We start from the raw sequence: 16372 nt of genomic DNA on the forward strand, positions 1-16372 counted from the left end.
TTAAGTTTCATTTTCTTTCGAGTCTATAGTCTTCCACTAAGTAATTGTTAGCCGCTTTAAACATTTTGGAGAATTGTCTTTTCAGAGTTTCTTTTCTTTGGGGTTTAATCTCTAGTAAAGAAGTTGAAGATCATCTCACCCAGCTCCAGTCCACTGTTCAAACACCGCTTCAGCACATTTCTTTCTTCGGTTGTCCCAGTTTCCTGGTGGCTATAATGGCCACCTCTCCTTCCTCGTTGTTGGATAGGAGAGTGAGCCTTGGATCAAGCAGGGGAGTTGCCACTCTCTGTGATCTGCAAGGCATCCCTCCTTTCTTTGTTACCCCTATGAGGTGACTTTAGCCCTTTAAGGGCCCCCCAGCAAGGAGAGTTCAGCCTAGGTTTGCAGAGCCCCACTCCCTACGACTGTGTCGCAGCAACGCCAAACCAGAAGTGATGCACAGCATACTTTCTATAGAAATATAATGTCCACAAGCCACAGCCACAATGAGTTCAGCCACTTGAGCACTGTAGTGCGGCGGCAGTGGGGAAGCCCAGGCTGTTTCATGCAGGGAAACAACAGTGGCTCCCATCACCTGTATTCAGTGGTGGGATTCAAGTAATTTAACAACCAGTTCTCTGCCCTAATGATTTCTTCCAACAACCAGTTTGCCAAACTGCTCAGAAAGTTAACAACCGGTTCTCCCGAAGTGGTGCAAACTGGCTGAATCCCACCACTGCCTGTATTCCTTTGAGAAAATAAGAGGAACCGTCTGTGTAAAGTTCCAGGTCTGGGTTTATCAGAGGAACGTCTGTTAGATCCGGGCGAGTTAACTCGGTGTCCTGGACCAGGTGCAAACAGTCATGCAAGATCTCATCAGATGGTTTGGTGGGCAGAAGGGTGGCAGGATTGAGTGTGTTGCAGCGCTCAAAGGTAATGTGGTCTGATGTGAATAACTCAGCTTTGTATTGGGCTAAGCGCTGCTGTGTGAATGCCTGAGTTTGTGATTTTAAAAGTATGGCAAACACATTGTGGGGAACTCGCAGAATTAGGGGATGGCCGAGGACTAGACCTTTTGGCCGTCTGACCATTTCTACAATTGCAGCTACCGCTCTTAGGCACGGGATGGTTCCTCGGGCTACAGGGTCTAGCTGGACAGAATAATAAACTATGGGTCTGATAGTGGGGCCGAACCTCTGTGCTAATACACCTGAACCTACACCTTTATTTTCGTGGACGAAGAGGCAAAAAAGTTTCTGGTAATCAGGGAGACCCAGGGCAGGTGCAGAGGTTAGGGTTTGTTTTATCCTTTGGAAGGTATTGGTTAGTGATTTTGTCCATTGAATGGTGTCTGGCTGGTCCTTAGTGATTAACAGGATCAAGGGTTTTGCTAATTCCCCAAATGAAGGGCTCCAGGGGCGGCAAAAACCTAGAACCCCTAGGAGGGCACAATAATATAGAATATAGGTCTTCGGCGGCGGCGGTGCCTTTTGAAGCTCCGCCAGCCCCGCCGCTTGTAGAGCCGCTTCGCGACTAAGAAGCGGCTCGAAAACTTCAAAAATCTCTAGGATTTTTGAAGAGAGATCGCAGGGCACAGGTTGAGCCCCTGCAACCCCCCCAGGGAATAGTTTCTGGGGAGGGAACAGGAGCGGCTCCCATTCAACCTGCTGGAACTCCGGGCGGCGTGGGACAAGTCTGCTTCTGCAGAACAAGCCGGCTACAGGAAACTTCAAATTGAAAGAAAAGGAACCAGCCTTAATAAGCAGCATGCTGTTACTTGAACCCTGAAACCCGGAATCGCAAGTATTAGAGTTTTCCTGGCTTTCTAATCTGAGTGAAAAAATGCGGATGAGTGAAAGTGAACTGTAAAAACATGGCGCTTAGCCTTAGAGTTAATGAGCTGGCGAGTGTGGATTGCTGAACTCATCTTGCTTTGTTACAAAGTTTCTAAACTGCTACGAAGTTGCTTCGCTTGCAACAAGAAAATTAGAGAGAAATTTCTCCTTTTTCAATACTGGACTTTGCTTTACTTTGGTTCTTATTTGATTAAATCTGGGGGACTTTTTCAGAAGTCTTTGTGGAGGTGGGAGAGGAAGAAGAACTTCCCTTTTTAGTAAAACCAGCCTACGTGGCAGGATGGCCTCAAAGAAGCAGGAAGCGAAGGCAACAGGAGGTGGATCTCCCACACATAAAGCACAGCCTCCCCCAGCACAACAGATACAGACTCAGAAAAAAGATTTTGATGTGGGAGATTTAAAAGAATTTATTTCTAAAACTTTGGATGATAAATTTCAAAAATCTCAACAGGAGATAGATGATAAACTTCAAAAATCACATCAGGAATTTATGCAGGAAATTAATGAAGTCAAAGATATGGTGAAACAGAATCAAAACAAGGTGACCAAAAAAATATCAGAAGTGGCATCTGGCCTGGCAGAATTTATTATGAAAGTTGATTCTAAAGTTGAAGAACTTAAATCAGAAGTTAATGTTAAGATGAAAGACAATGATTATAAAATTGCTGAGGTTGACAATAAAATGCAAAGAGTTGAAAATGAGATTGTGATGGTACAATTCAGGGCAATGGAGTTTGCCATACGGCTTCGAGGAATTCGAGAAGAGGAAAGACAGGATTTGAGACAGGTTTGTTCTGAGGCCCTGGCCAAGATTCTACAAGTTAATCCTGATGTGGTTTTTCACAAAATAGATAAAATTTACAGAGTGAATTCTTGGGTGGCCAGACAAAGACAATTGCCTAGAGATGTGGTCATATATTTTACAGATAGAGAAATAAGAAATGACATCCTGCAAAAATCCTTTTACACTTCTGTGCAAGTGGGGGGCTCACGAATTGGAATTTATAAAGAATTACCTCCTAAAATGCTGAAAACCAGAAAAGAATTTGGCTTTCTTGTTAAGGAATTGCAAAATCTACAGATACCATTTCGGTGGGACGCCCCAGTTGGTATAATTTTCAGATACAAGGGAGAAAGATATCGTTTGAATACCGTGGAGAAGGCAGAGCACTTTTACACTACTATTCTTAAGGAAAGAACACCATCCCCACGTACATCTACAGTTTTGGAGATTAAGGAGAGTGATGAGAAGCAACCTCAACGAGAACTGCAAGAACAGTCTAAGCAGGAACTAGAGGAAATGCAAGGCGCAGAAGGAGGTTTTCTGGATGAGCCTTTGCTGGAATCTTCTCCAATCTTGGACCCGGTTCGGATGATCGAAGTTAAGGATCAACGTATAACTCGAGCTCAATCTAAGTTACTTAAACAAAAGCAACAACAACAACAGGAAAGACAAGACAAGAAGGCAGTTAAGAGTACTGCACAAGAGACCGGAGCCATGGGGGGAGCAAGATCGAAGCTTTCGGATGACATTCGATTATTCTGCTCTTTGCTCCAGAAAGATGAAGATGACGCTTAAGTGTTTATCTTGGAATGTGAATGGGTTGAATTCAGCACAGAAAAGGAAGAAATTATTTACATATTTGAAACAATTTAATAATGATATAATTTGTTTACAAGAAACGCATATCACAACTCAAGATCAAAAATATTTGATAAACTCCAAACTAGGAACACATTTTATATCTTCAACTTCGCAAAAAAAGAATGGTGTGGTTATTTATGTAAATAAAAAGCTAACAGCTAAAGTTATAGAAGCAGATGAAGATGGTAGGTTTGTAGCAATTGAATTGCTTACAGCAAATGGCCAAATTCTTCTAATTGGAATTTATGCTCCCAATCAACAACAGGACCATTTCTACAAGATGTTACATACTAAAATACTGCAATGGGACTATAGATCTATTTTAATTATGGGAGACTGGAATGGAGTAATTGATTCTAAATTAGATAAAAAGAGTTTGGCAAAGTCTAGGATCAGATTACCACAGACCTTTTTTGACATGAAAGAAGATATGGAACTAAAAGATGTTTGGAGAATACATAATCCAAAAGAATTGGACTACACTTTTTTTTCTGACAGACACAGATCCTTCTCTAGGATTGACTTCATTTTGTTGTCAGATGATTTACTTGTCAAGACAAAAAGAACAAAGATTTTTCCAAGAACTTTGACTGACCATAGCCCAGTATGGATAGAAATTGAGATGGATAAGGTTGAGAGACGTTCTTGGAGATTAAATGAGAACTTGTTTAGATATGAAAAAAATACAATAGAACTTAAAAAGCATTTGAAAGAATTTTTTGAAATAAATTTGAATAAAGGTACCCCAATTGAAATTGTGTGGGACGCAAGTAAAGCTTATATGAGGGGGTACTTATCTACATGAACTCTAAACATAGACTGTTTCGACAAAAGAAAAGATCTGAATTGGAAATAGAAATAAAGAATAAAGAACAGTTACTTATTAAAAATCCAACAGATGAAAGAATATGCGGTGCTATAAAACTTTTGAAAGACCAATTTCAAATGCTTATGGCGGAACAAGTTGCAACAAACTTACAATATGCGAAGCACAATACATTTTGTAACGCTAATAAACCGGGCAGATGGTTGGCTTACACATTGAGGAAAAAACAAAGTATACGGACTATTGATAGTATTGATATTGGAGGGAAAGAAATTTTTCAACAAAAATTAATTAAAGAAGCTTTTGTGGACTATTATACCAAACTATATGCCAAAGAGGAGGTGCAGAATGGACTTATAGAAAAATATCTAAACGATAAAAGAGTCACAAAAATTACTGATCAACAAAAGGAAAGAATGAATTATCCTATAACAGAGGAGGAGATAATAGTAGCAATTAAACAGCTAAAAACAGCCAAAGCTCCTGGTACGGATGGTTTGACCGCAGTGTATTACAAAACTTTGCAAGCTGAAATGGTGGAACAACTTAGAGATTTATTTTGCAATATTCAACAAGGGGGTAAAATACCCCCATCATGGACAACAGCTTACATATCTTTGATACCAAAAGAACAAGTCGGTCCTAAAAAACCAGAGAACTATAGACCAATATCTCTTTTGAATACAGATTATAAAATCTATGCGAAAGTATTAGCCAACAGGTTGATGCCAGTAATCCAAAAGGTGATTCATGATGATCAAGCGGGATTTATCGAGGGCAGACATATGAAGGATAATGTAAGGCAAGTAATAGATTTATTGGAATATCTTGAGAAGAATAAACAGATTCCTGCAGTGCTGGTCTTTTTGGATGCAGAGAAGGCCTTTGATAGAGTGGATTGGAATTTTCTACTAAAGACTTTAAAAAAGATGGATTTTGGGGATCAATTTATACAGGCGATTTCAGCAATTTACCAAGAGCAAAAGGCACAGATCATTATTAATGGAAGTTTGACAACAGAGTTTAAAATTGAAAAAGGAACAAGACAGGGATGTCCGTTGTCCCCACTTTTATTTATTCTAACACTAGAAGTCTTGCTAAATACAATACGGGACTCTAATATCTTGAAAGGTATAATGATTAGGCAAGAGGATTACAGAATAAAGGCATTTGCAGATGATCTGGTTGTTACCCTATCACAACCAATGGAATCAATAATCCTGATGAAGGACATTATACAAGACTATGGTAAAGTTTCAGGTTTTAGACTGAATGCAAAAAAGACTAAAATGATAGCTAAAAACATGACACAAGATCGTAAAAATGAGCTTGAAAGGAGGGCAGGTTTTGAGACTGTACCTAAGGTAAAATATCTAGGAGTTCAGGTTGCAGAATCAAACATGAAATTGTTTCAAAATAACTATGAGGTGTTGTGGCGAGAGGTGCAGAAAGACATGGAGACTTGGAAAAAACTGCAGCTGTCTCTACTTGGAAGAATAGCAGCAGTTAAGATGAACATTTTGCCAAGATTTCTTTTTTTGTTTCAAATGATTCCGGTGCTTAAAAGTGATAAACAATTGAAAGTCTGGCAAACTGGACTCAATAAGTTTGTCTGGAACGAGAAAAAGCCGAGAGTGAAATTGAAAATTATGCAAGATGTTCCAGAAAGAGGAGGTCTTAAACTTCCAAACCTACAGTTATATTATGATGCAGCAGCTTTAACTTTAACAAGTGATTGGTTTGGAAGTAAAAAGGCTGGAATATTGAATGCAGAAAGTTTTGATCTTGAATTTGGATGGCATGCTTACTTATTTTATGATGACAAAGTTGATAAAGTATTTAAAAGTCATATACTTAGAGACTCTTTGATGAGAGTTTGGAAGAAGCACCGACTCAAATGGGATTATAAAATACCGTTATGGCTGGATCTTGGTCATACTTTGTGGAATACAAATATAATGTCACTCGGGGGGTTTTTATACAAAGAGGTTCTTTTTACAGATGCAGGCAGATGGCAGCTGAAGACATTGCAGACACTGTTGGACGAAGGGATTAATTTAACTTGGTTACAATATAATCAATTACAATTGAGATGGAAAGAGGACCAAAAAACTGGTATTATGTTGCACGAGGAAGAATTGGTTAGACATATAAAAGAGAAAGGTCCAATGCATATCAAAAGGCTTTATAATGTTTTGCTAGAAAGAGATTCAGAAACTGAATTAGTTAAAGATTGTATGATTAAGTGGGCACAAAATTTTGAAGAACCAGTGATGTTGGAAACATGGGAAAAAATTTGGGTTCAGAATGTTAAATTTACACAGTCGCAGAACCTGAGGGAAAATTTCTATAAAATGTTTTATAGATGGCATTTAGATCCCAAAAAGTTGTCATGTATGTACCCTAATGTTCAGCCAAAATGTTGGAGATGTGAATGTTTGGATGCTACGTATTATCATGTTTGGTGGACCTGTAGGAAAGTTAAGGCTTTTTGGATAAAAATTTGGTGGGTCATGCAGAATGTTTTGAAGAAAAAAATTCAATTCTCTCCACAATTGTTTTTATTGGGTATAGTTAAGGGTTTTACATCAGGTGAAACAAAATTGATATTGTATATGATAACAGCAGCAAGATTGTTGATAGGTAAATATTGGAAAAATGAAGCTTTGCCCACTATTGAGGAATGGACTTTGAAGATGGCCAGTTTTGCAGAGATGGCGAAGATTTCAGCATACTTAAAAGATTGTTCACAAGAGACTTATGAATGGGAATGGAAAAGGTGGATAGAATATGTTCAGAACAAATATCAAACTAGAAAGTATCAAATAGCTTTTATTTGAAAATAATGTATTAGAAATATTTTAACGTAATGAGGTAAAAAGAAAAACTATACAGGGGAGGGAGGGGTTCAAGTTTTTACATAAGTGTTATATTAAGGGTTTTTTTTTGTGTGTGTTTTTTTTTATCTTTCTTTACCAGTTATGAGTATATTATAGGGAAGTCTGGGGGGAGGGGAGGGTTAGGGAGGGTTAGGGAGGTTGGGAGGTTTGGGGGGGCTGGTGGGGGGGAAAAAGGGGTGAAAATGTAATTGTAAAACTTTTGCAATAAAAAAAAATAATAAGAAAAAAAATGAAAAAAAATAAAACAACAACAACAACAAAAAAAAAACCTCGTCATTTTGTGTGTGTCATTTCCCAATATAGTTTTCACTCTTTTGGGTGTAAGTTTGTGGGTTCCTGGGGCAATGGTGTATCCTAAAAATGTTACTTCCTGTTTAAGGTACTGTAGCTTTAAGGGTGAAGTTTTGTGTCCCCTTTCGCCCAGGCAATGAAGCAAGTGATAGGTGTCAGTTCTGCAACTTTCCCTTGAATCTTTTGAGGGCTATATAATCAAACTCTAGTTGTCTTCTTCTCAGAATCCCTCCTCTTTGTCCTTTTAGGACAACACAAACAAGTGATCATATAGTACCTAGCATATCAGCTGTTTAAATTTTGAGTTTTAATTAATTAATTAATAAACCAAAACATCCTTCATTTCAGATGAAGGAGGACAGCTATTTTTTTTTAATTTGATTTTTATTGTAACATATAGTGATACATTCGGTACATTTTCGGTTCATTGGTGCAATTATATACATATATACATCTACATGCATTATTACTTGTCTTTTATTTGATATTGTTTCTTAAAGCTAGATTTAATTTCAAAACACTTAAAGATAATAGTGCTCAAATCTCTAAGACTAAATATAATACTATTCATATGGATTTTGTTAATTAATTAATATTTAATCTCTATTTCCTTCTTTATTTCTTTTCCCCATCCATTCGTACCACATGTCCCACACGCTATAAAATTCCGAATCTTCTCTGTCATTAATTTCTGAAGTCAATTTGTTCATTTCGGCGCACTCCAATATTTTTCCAATAACATGTTCTTGAGGTGGTATTTGTTTTTCTTTCCAATACTGGGCAAAGGAAATTCTAGCGGCTGTCAGAATATGTATAATTAAATACTTTTTCTTTTTTGCATATTCAGTTTTCAAAATTCCCAGGAGAAAGGCTTTTGGTTCGAAATCAAAATTTTCTTTTATTATTTCTCTAATCCACATCCATATCATCCTCCAGAATTTTTGTGCCTGATTACATGTCCACCAGCAATGATAGAAAGTACCCTGCTGATGGTCACATTTCCAACATTTAGGGCTCGAATTGGGGTAGATCTTCGCTATCCTAGCTGGGGCCATATGCCATCTATAAAACAGCTTGTATTGGTTTTCCTTGTAAGCCGTCGCCTTTGTCATTTTAAGATTATTATTCCATATTGAATCCCATTCGTTCAGATTTATATTCTGTCCTATATTTTTGGCCCATGCTAACATCGGTTCTTTAACTACTTCCTCTGCCATATCGTATTCCAATAAGTAATTATATAATTTAGCTAGAATTTTGTCATCCGTACTCATCCATATCTTGTCAAATCCATTTATGCTCGTTTCAATGCCAAATTCCTCCTTATCTTTTTTATATCTAGATTTAATTTGGTTATATGGCCACCAGTCTATAGAAATACCTTGTTCCATCAATTCTTCCCTTGTTTTAAGATTCCCTCCCCCATCTAATAATTCATTGTATCTGACCGTTTTACCCATTTCTAATACATTTGGATATATTATAGCCTCCATGGTGGAAAGCCATCTCGGAATTTTCCTATAGTGCTTCTGTCTCATCTCTCCCCATATTTGTATCAAGATCTCCCTTATTTTATGCCTATGGAAATAAGTTTTTATCTTCTTCCCAGTATCCCAGAGATATGCATGCCAACCCTTCTGGAGATCATACCCTTCTAAAGTTAACAGTCTTTTATTTCTCAGGGTTGCCCAATCTTTCAGCCATACTAGGTTTGCAGCTTTTTGATATAACTCCCATTTAGGTAATCCGAAACCCCCTCTTTCCTTCTTGTCCTGTAAATTCCTAATTGCTATTCTTGGTTTCTTTCCCTCCCAAATAAATTTTCTGATGATGCTATTGAGCTCCCAAAAAATTTTTTTATCTAATTTAACAGGGACCGTTTGGAATAGATACAATAACTTGGGTAATATGCTCATTTTTATTGCCGCGATTCTACCTAATAATGATATCTGTAGTCTTCCCCACTTTTCCAGATCCTGTTTAATATTTCTAATCAATGGTAAATAATTATCCTCTCTGAGGGCCGAGCACCTTGATGAAATCCACACCCCCAGGTATTTTACCTTCTTGGCGGTTTGGATCTCCATTGATTCTTCCAGTACTTTTTTCCTTACCTCCGTCATATTTTTTGTTAATAATTTAGTTTTGGATTTATTTAATTTAAGGCCTGCTACCTCCCCGTAATTGCCCAATTCTTCCAAAATTTTAGTGCCTGATTCTAATGGTTCTTCCATGATTAATACTACATCATCTGCAAATGCCTGTGTCTTATATATCTCTTTTCTGATTGTCAAACCCTTTATTTCATTATTGTTCCTAATCTTTCTCAAGAGTACTTCTAGTGCTAAAATAAATAAAAGTGGGGATAGAGGGCACTCTTGTCGGACCCCTTTTCTAATTTGGAAAGCCTTAGTTAATTCTCCATTCAGTAATATGTTAGCCTTTTGTTTTTGATAAATTGTGGATATCGTATTGACAAAATTTGATCCGAATTCCATTTGGATAATTTGTTGTTTCATAAATTGCCAATTAAGATTGTCGAATGCCTTTTGGGCGTCGACAAAGACCAATGCCATTTCTTTGTTCGGGTGTTCCTCATAGTATTCCAATATGTCTATTATCATCCTTGTATTATTCCTGATTTGCCTCCCAGGGAGGAATCCATTTTGATCACTGTGTATTAATTTATTCAAAATTATTTTTAGCCTTCCTGCTAAGATGCCCCTATAGATTTTGTAGTCCGTATTCAGGAGGGAGATCGGTCTATAATTTTTAATTAATTTTGGGTCTTCTCCTTCTTTTTGGAGGAGAGTAATATACGCCTCTCTCCATGATTCTGGAATTTTGGATTCTGTTAGGGCCTCATTATAAATTTCTAACAACTTTGGTAATAAAATTTCCTCCAAATCCGAATTTTTGTAAAATTCCCCTGGAAGTCCATCTGGGCCTGGGGATTTGTTCTTTTTAAGTTTTGATATTACCATCCTTAATTCTGTCATCGTTATTTCTTTATTAAGTATTTCTTTATCCTCTTCCCCGATCTTTGGAAGACTTTCTTTTGACAAGTATTGGACCACCTTTTCATTAGGAATTTGTTCTTCCGCATACAGAGCCGCATAATACTCTCGGGCAATCTCCAATTTATCTTCCTGTTTATTGTTAAGGTGGCCTTCCGGGTCTTCCAATTGATGAATTATGCCTTTCTCTTTTTCTTTTTTTAACCTGTAGGACAGCCACCTGCCCGGTTTGTTTGCATTTTCAAAATAATATTGTTTGGTTCGTTTCATTTTGTACGCCAATTCCTCTTGATCTATAACATTTAATTTGTGCCGTATAACCATCCAATTTTCTTTAACAACCTTATTATCTGGTTTGTGTTGTAGTTCCCTCTCAGCTTTCCCTAATTCTTCTATCAGTGCCTTCTGCCTCTCTCTTCTTTCCTTATTCCTATGTGCACTATACGATATTGCTAGTCCTCTTATGTACGCTTTCATTGTATCCCATATGATACCTCGAGATGTTACTTCCTTTTCATTTACTTCAAAAAATAGATTTAATTCTTTTTTTACTTTCTCAACATTTTGTTTGTCCTTTAGAAATTGATTATTTAATCTCCATCTTGTATTTCTTCTCTTGTGCGTACATTCCCATTTAACCTCTAATGGATTATGGTCTGCCCAAATGTTGGGCATGATTTCTGTTGACTTAATATCTAACCCTATATCTCTGCTTATCCACATCATATCAATCCTAGACCAAGATTTTTTAGGATTAGAATAATATGTATACTGCCTCTGATGTGGGTGCAGAACCCGCCAAATATCCACTAGATTGAGTTCTTCTACCATATCAAAAAATGGTTTTGGTAAATTTTTCCTCTTTTTCTTTTTACCTTTGGTCCCCTTATAATCTCTATTCGAATCTATTACCCCATTAAAATCCCCAATTATGCAAATCTTGCTCTTATCCATCATGCTTAATCTCTCTCCTAATTTTTTATAAAAGTCTTCTGGTTGGTGAATCCCAGCGATATGGCGCTGTGACAGCGATCGCTGCTTGCAGCGCCACTTTTTCATTGCATTTTGGGGTCCCTTCGAGGCGTGGGAGCTCGGAGAGCTCCGCGGATGATAGCGGGGTGTCAGCAGGCAGAGCGGTGAGGAGCAAGCACTCTCTGCTGGACCGACTACCGCTGTCAAACTAACGTGGCACGTCTGATTTAAATGGCAGACTTGAAGCTGTGATAGCCAACAAAAGACAGGAAGCAAGAAGATTTCGGTGAAGTTGGTGCCTATGATCATTCGTACTACTCTCCCCTGAACACGCTCGGAGTGAGTTCAATTGGATTGTGCTGGCTGCATCAGATAAGAAGGATCCTGGAAGGAATTGGCGGCGATTGTGAGGCTGGAGGAGATTGGTGGGAGGCGAGATCGCAGACGTGCCGGTGAGACTGAGGACACTTTTAGAAAGGGAGACGGCGCCTTCAGTGGATTGGATTGATACTTTATTTTGAGCAAATAAACTATGCAACCTCAGCGAATGGCAAAAGACTAGACCACTCGGTTTGCTGATATGAGACATAACAACGAAGATAGCGTTCCACCATGGCGTTGGCTCTTTCAGCTGCGCCATTGGTGCTAGGATGGAACGCTGAGCTGAGTCCTTGCGTTGAGCCAATGGCCTGTATGAAGTTTCTCCAAAATCTAGCTGTGAATTGTACCCCCCTATCTGAAATGATACGATGGGGTACCCCATGTAACCGGTAAATATGTTGAATGAAAAGCTTTGCTAGCTTTCTGGCTGACAGTAGTCCGTTGCATGGGATAAAATGGGCCTGTTTCGAGAAAAGATCTATCACAGTCCATATCACTGTATGTCCATTACTTTCTGGCAACTCGACCACAAAATCCATACCTATCTCATCCCAAGGCCTAATGGGATTGGCTACTGGTTGTAGTAAGCCAAGGGGCTTCCCCGGCCGGGGTTTTGATTTAGCACAGATGGTGCAGCTTGTGACATAAGCGTCCACGTCAGCTCGCATACGTGGCCACCAAAATTGGCGCCGGGCCAGGTGTAGTGTTTTGAGGAACCCGAAGTGGCCGGCAGTTTTGGCATCATGACACCTTTGTAACACAGCTTGTCGCAGTTCATTCGGGATGTACATCTTTTCCCCTTTCCAAGCCAGTCCGTTGTTATATGTGATGAGCTGTGGGTTCTCTGTCACCCATTTATCTTGGGCCGTGGCCTCCCGTACCGACTCCTCCCAACATCGTTGTACCTCTGCGCTGGTCGCCGCTCTCCCCCCTTGGGCGTTACCAGGGAGGATAGCCTGAACAACGTCATCCCGCTTACTGTAGAACTGGGGCAACCGTGACAGAGCGTCAGCTAGGAAGTTCTTCCCGGCTGGTACATATTTCAACACAAAGTTGAAACGCCGGAAATATTGGGCCCACCTCACCTTTTTGGGGGATAATTTCCTGGGCGTCTGTAAAGCTATCAGGTTTTTGTGGTCCGTCCAGACCTCGAATGGGGTACGCGCCCCCTCTAGAATGTGTCACCAACTGAGGAGAGCCCATCGGACAGTGAAAGCCTCCTTCTCCCATATAGCCCAACCCCGTTCGGTGGCACTAAACTTCTTTGACGTGTATGCGCATGGCTGCAATTGTCCTTGGTTATTGGGTTGTAATAGGACAGCCCCAATGGCCACATCGCTTGCATCCACCTGCACTATAAAGGGAGTCTCCTGGTCGGGATGTTGTAATACTGGAGCCTGTGCAAACCGAGCCTTCAATGTATTGAAAGCCGTTTGACAGGCCGATGACCAATTTAGCTTCTGGCCTGGCCGTGGCTTTCCTTCCTGTCCCCGAGTCTGCAAAAGGTCAGTAAGCGGCAATGCTATTTGGGCAAAAGAAGGAATAAATTGCCTGTAAAAATTGGCAAACCCGAGGAAACTTTGCAACTGCTTTCTTGTTTCTGGGGCTTGCCATTCCAGGACGGTGCTGACCTTTTTCGGATCCATTGTTAAACCGTCCGTAGAAATCCTATAACCAAGATAGTCCAACTGGGTGCGATGGAATTCACACTTCGACACTTTCACATATAACCTAGCGTCCAATAAACGCTGCAGTACCTGGCGGACTAAGTGTACATGTTCCTCCATTGTTCTAGTGTAAATCAGGATATCGTCCAGATATACCAAGACACCACGATAGAGGTATTCATGGAGGACCTCGTTAATTAACTGCATAAACACCGCTGGGGCGCCCTGCAGTCCAAAAAGCATAACCCGGAATTTATAACTCCCTAGGGGGCAATTAAACGTGGTTTTTCACTCATCCCCCTGTCTGATCCGAACCCAGTAATATGCCTCCCGCAGATCTAACTTAGTAAAGTACCGCCCCGTCGCCAGTGTGGCCAGAAGATCCTTTATGAGTGGGAGGGGATAAAGTGGTTCCACGCTTACGGCGTTTAGATCCCGGAAGTCAACGCATAAGCGAAGACCCCCATCCTTCTTCTCTCGAAATAAGACTGGGGCAGCCATATGGGCTCTGCTGGGTTGGATAAACCCCCGGGCTAGGTTTTTATCAATATATTTCCGCAGTTCGTCTACCTCTCTTGGTGTCATTGCGTACATTCGGGGTTTCGGTAACTTTGCCCCAGGTATAAGTTCTATTGCACAATCTGTTCTACGGTGGGGTGGCAATATATCACACTCCGCCTCGTCAAACACAGCTGCCAAATCCGTATACACATCAGGCACCCCAGGTATTAAGGGTGTCACCCTATGTTTCTTCTCTTCAGTTATCTGAGCGGAGGGCTCTGGATCGTTTGGCTCAGGACCTAGTTTGATGCGGAGTTTGCGATACCCTCCTTCCCACCAGATATGTGGTTTCCATTTGTCTAGCCATGCTAACCCCAGGATAATGGGCTCGATCATAACGTCCACTACTACGAATCTAAGGCACTCTCTATGCTCTCCTATCCTCAATTGTACTGGTTCTGTAACATGGGTAGCAGGAGCCCCCCCCCAGTGTTGACCCGTCTACTTGTTCAAACTTAATAGGGGTCCTTAGCGGATGTAACCGTAACCTTAACTGCATTGCTAACGCTCGTCTCATCAAGCAATGGGTACAGCCAGAGTCAATTAGCGCTCCCTGCTGTACCTCTAGACCCCGACTTGTATTTTCCAACGTAACCGGGATCAGAAAAGGACGAACGGGGGCACTCACCATCAGATCCCTATTGCTGTCCTCCTCGTCGCTGTCCCCTTCTACAATACACGTCTCGCTAGTGCTGGAACGTTCTACAGGCCCAGGTGGTGACGTGTCGTTACCGGACTGCCGAGCCTGGGCCACGACCTTAGACCGTTCTGGCGTCATCCGTTGGCAGTCACGGCCCCTCCCCCCGGTCACAGGTGTTCGGCTTGCAGGCTGTTGGGCAGGTGGAAGGAGACAGTCCAAAGCCCTGTGGCCTACTTGATTGCATCGGAAACAACGAAACACCGGCCTACGAACGGAGTCTCCGATTGCGGTAGGTATGCTTCCTCGATTGGGCGCAGGCCGTTCTGGAACTTTCCTCATCTGGTCCTGCGCTAGTTCTGATGCGGAACTCCTTCAGCCCCATATCGAGTTCAATGGCTGCCCGAAACCAGTCCGGCAAACGTGGTGGCAACCCGCGATATATGCATGCCTGTCTCAAGTCCCGGTCTAGTCCCAAATGAAATTGATGCACAAGCATGTGTTCGGGCCACGCCCGCAACCGCCCAGCGATGGATCGGAATTCCTTAACGTAGTCCTTTGCAGGATGGCCTTTTTGTCTCAAGGACACAAGCTCTCCTTCGGCCTGTTGTGTTCTGGAGTCATCCTCGAACCAGGCCCGAAGGCCCTCCAGGAAAAGGCCAACGTCTGTTAACTCACGGGCATGGTCACTGTGTAGGTCCGCCACCCAGTCAGCCGCCTCCCCTGTCATGACGGTGATGATGGCGACCACCATTGACCACTGAGACGGGTAGAACCGGCCATAGAGATCCATATAACTAATGGCTTGGCTTAGAAAGATTGCGACTCGATCCAAACTCCCATCAAACGTTGCTTGAAAAGGGGGTGGGCCCCACATAGGCTGGGGCCCCCATGGGCCCGCTGTCCAAGGTGGTACGGACCCGGGCTGACCGGCTGGTGTGCCTCTGAGGCCTTGTGGGGGCAGCCTCCGCCCTGGGTCAGTCCGACGACCATCCTGTGCGGGCCGACCCCTGTCCTCTGGGGGAGTCCTTGTCCTGTCCTGGCCGTCTGTAGGGGGGATGATGTCACGTCTCTGTCCAACTGTCCCTCGATCCATTCTCTTTTTTTTTTTAATTTATTTAATTTTTTTATTCATTTATATTTTAAATTACTAACATTACAAACAACATATACAATATTTCACCCTGTGCTATACATAAGAAAGGAAGATTTGGTTCTTCGGATATAACCTCATGATCGCCAAAATCCACGTTCTCGGGGTACAGGTACCGAAGCATCCAATTTTCCCAGCGCATAGTCCACAAATGGTTTCCAAATTTTCCAGAAAATATCTTCTTTATAGTCACCATTTCTAATTTTAATATCACATGTCATTTTATCATTTAAAGCTAATTTCCACATTTCACAATACCATTCTTCTATTCTAAAATTCACATCTAATTTCCAATATCTGGCTATTATAATTCTACCCATTATAATCATAATTCTAATCAATTCTTTCTCATATTTTGTTGGTTCTATTTCCTTAATTATCAACAGTAATATAGTTTCTGGTCTCAATATTATTGCTTTCCCCATCATTTCAAATATCATTTCCTCCAATTGTTGCCAAAACTTTTTAACTTTATCACATTTGTACC

Source organism: Pituophis catenifer, unplaced genomic scaffold, assembly GCF_029215685.1.
Source record: "Pituophis catenifer annectens isolate HBS135680 unplaced genomic scaffold, rPitCat1.0.hap2 SCAF_5, whole genome shotgun sequence".
Classification (NCBI taxonomy): domain Eukaryota; kingdom Metazoa; phylum Chordata; class Lepidosauria; order Squamata; family Colubridae; genus Pituophis; species Pituophis catenifer.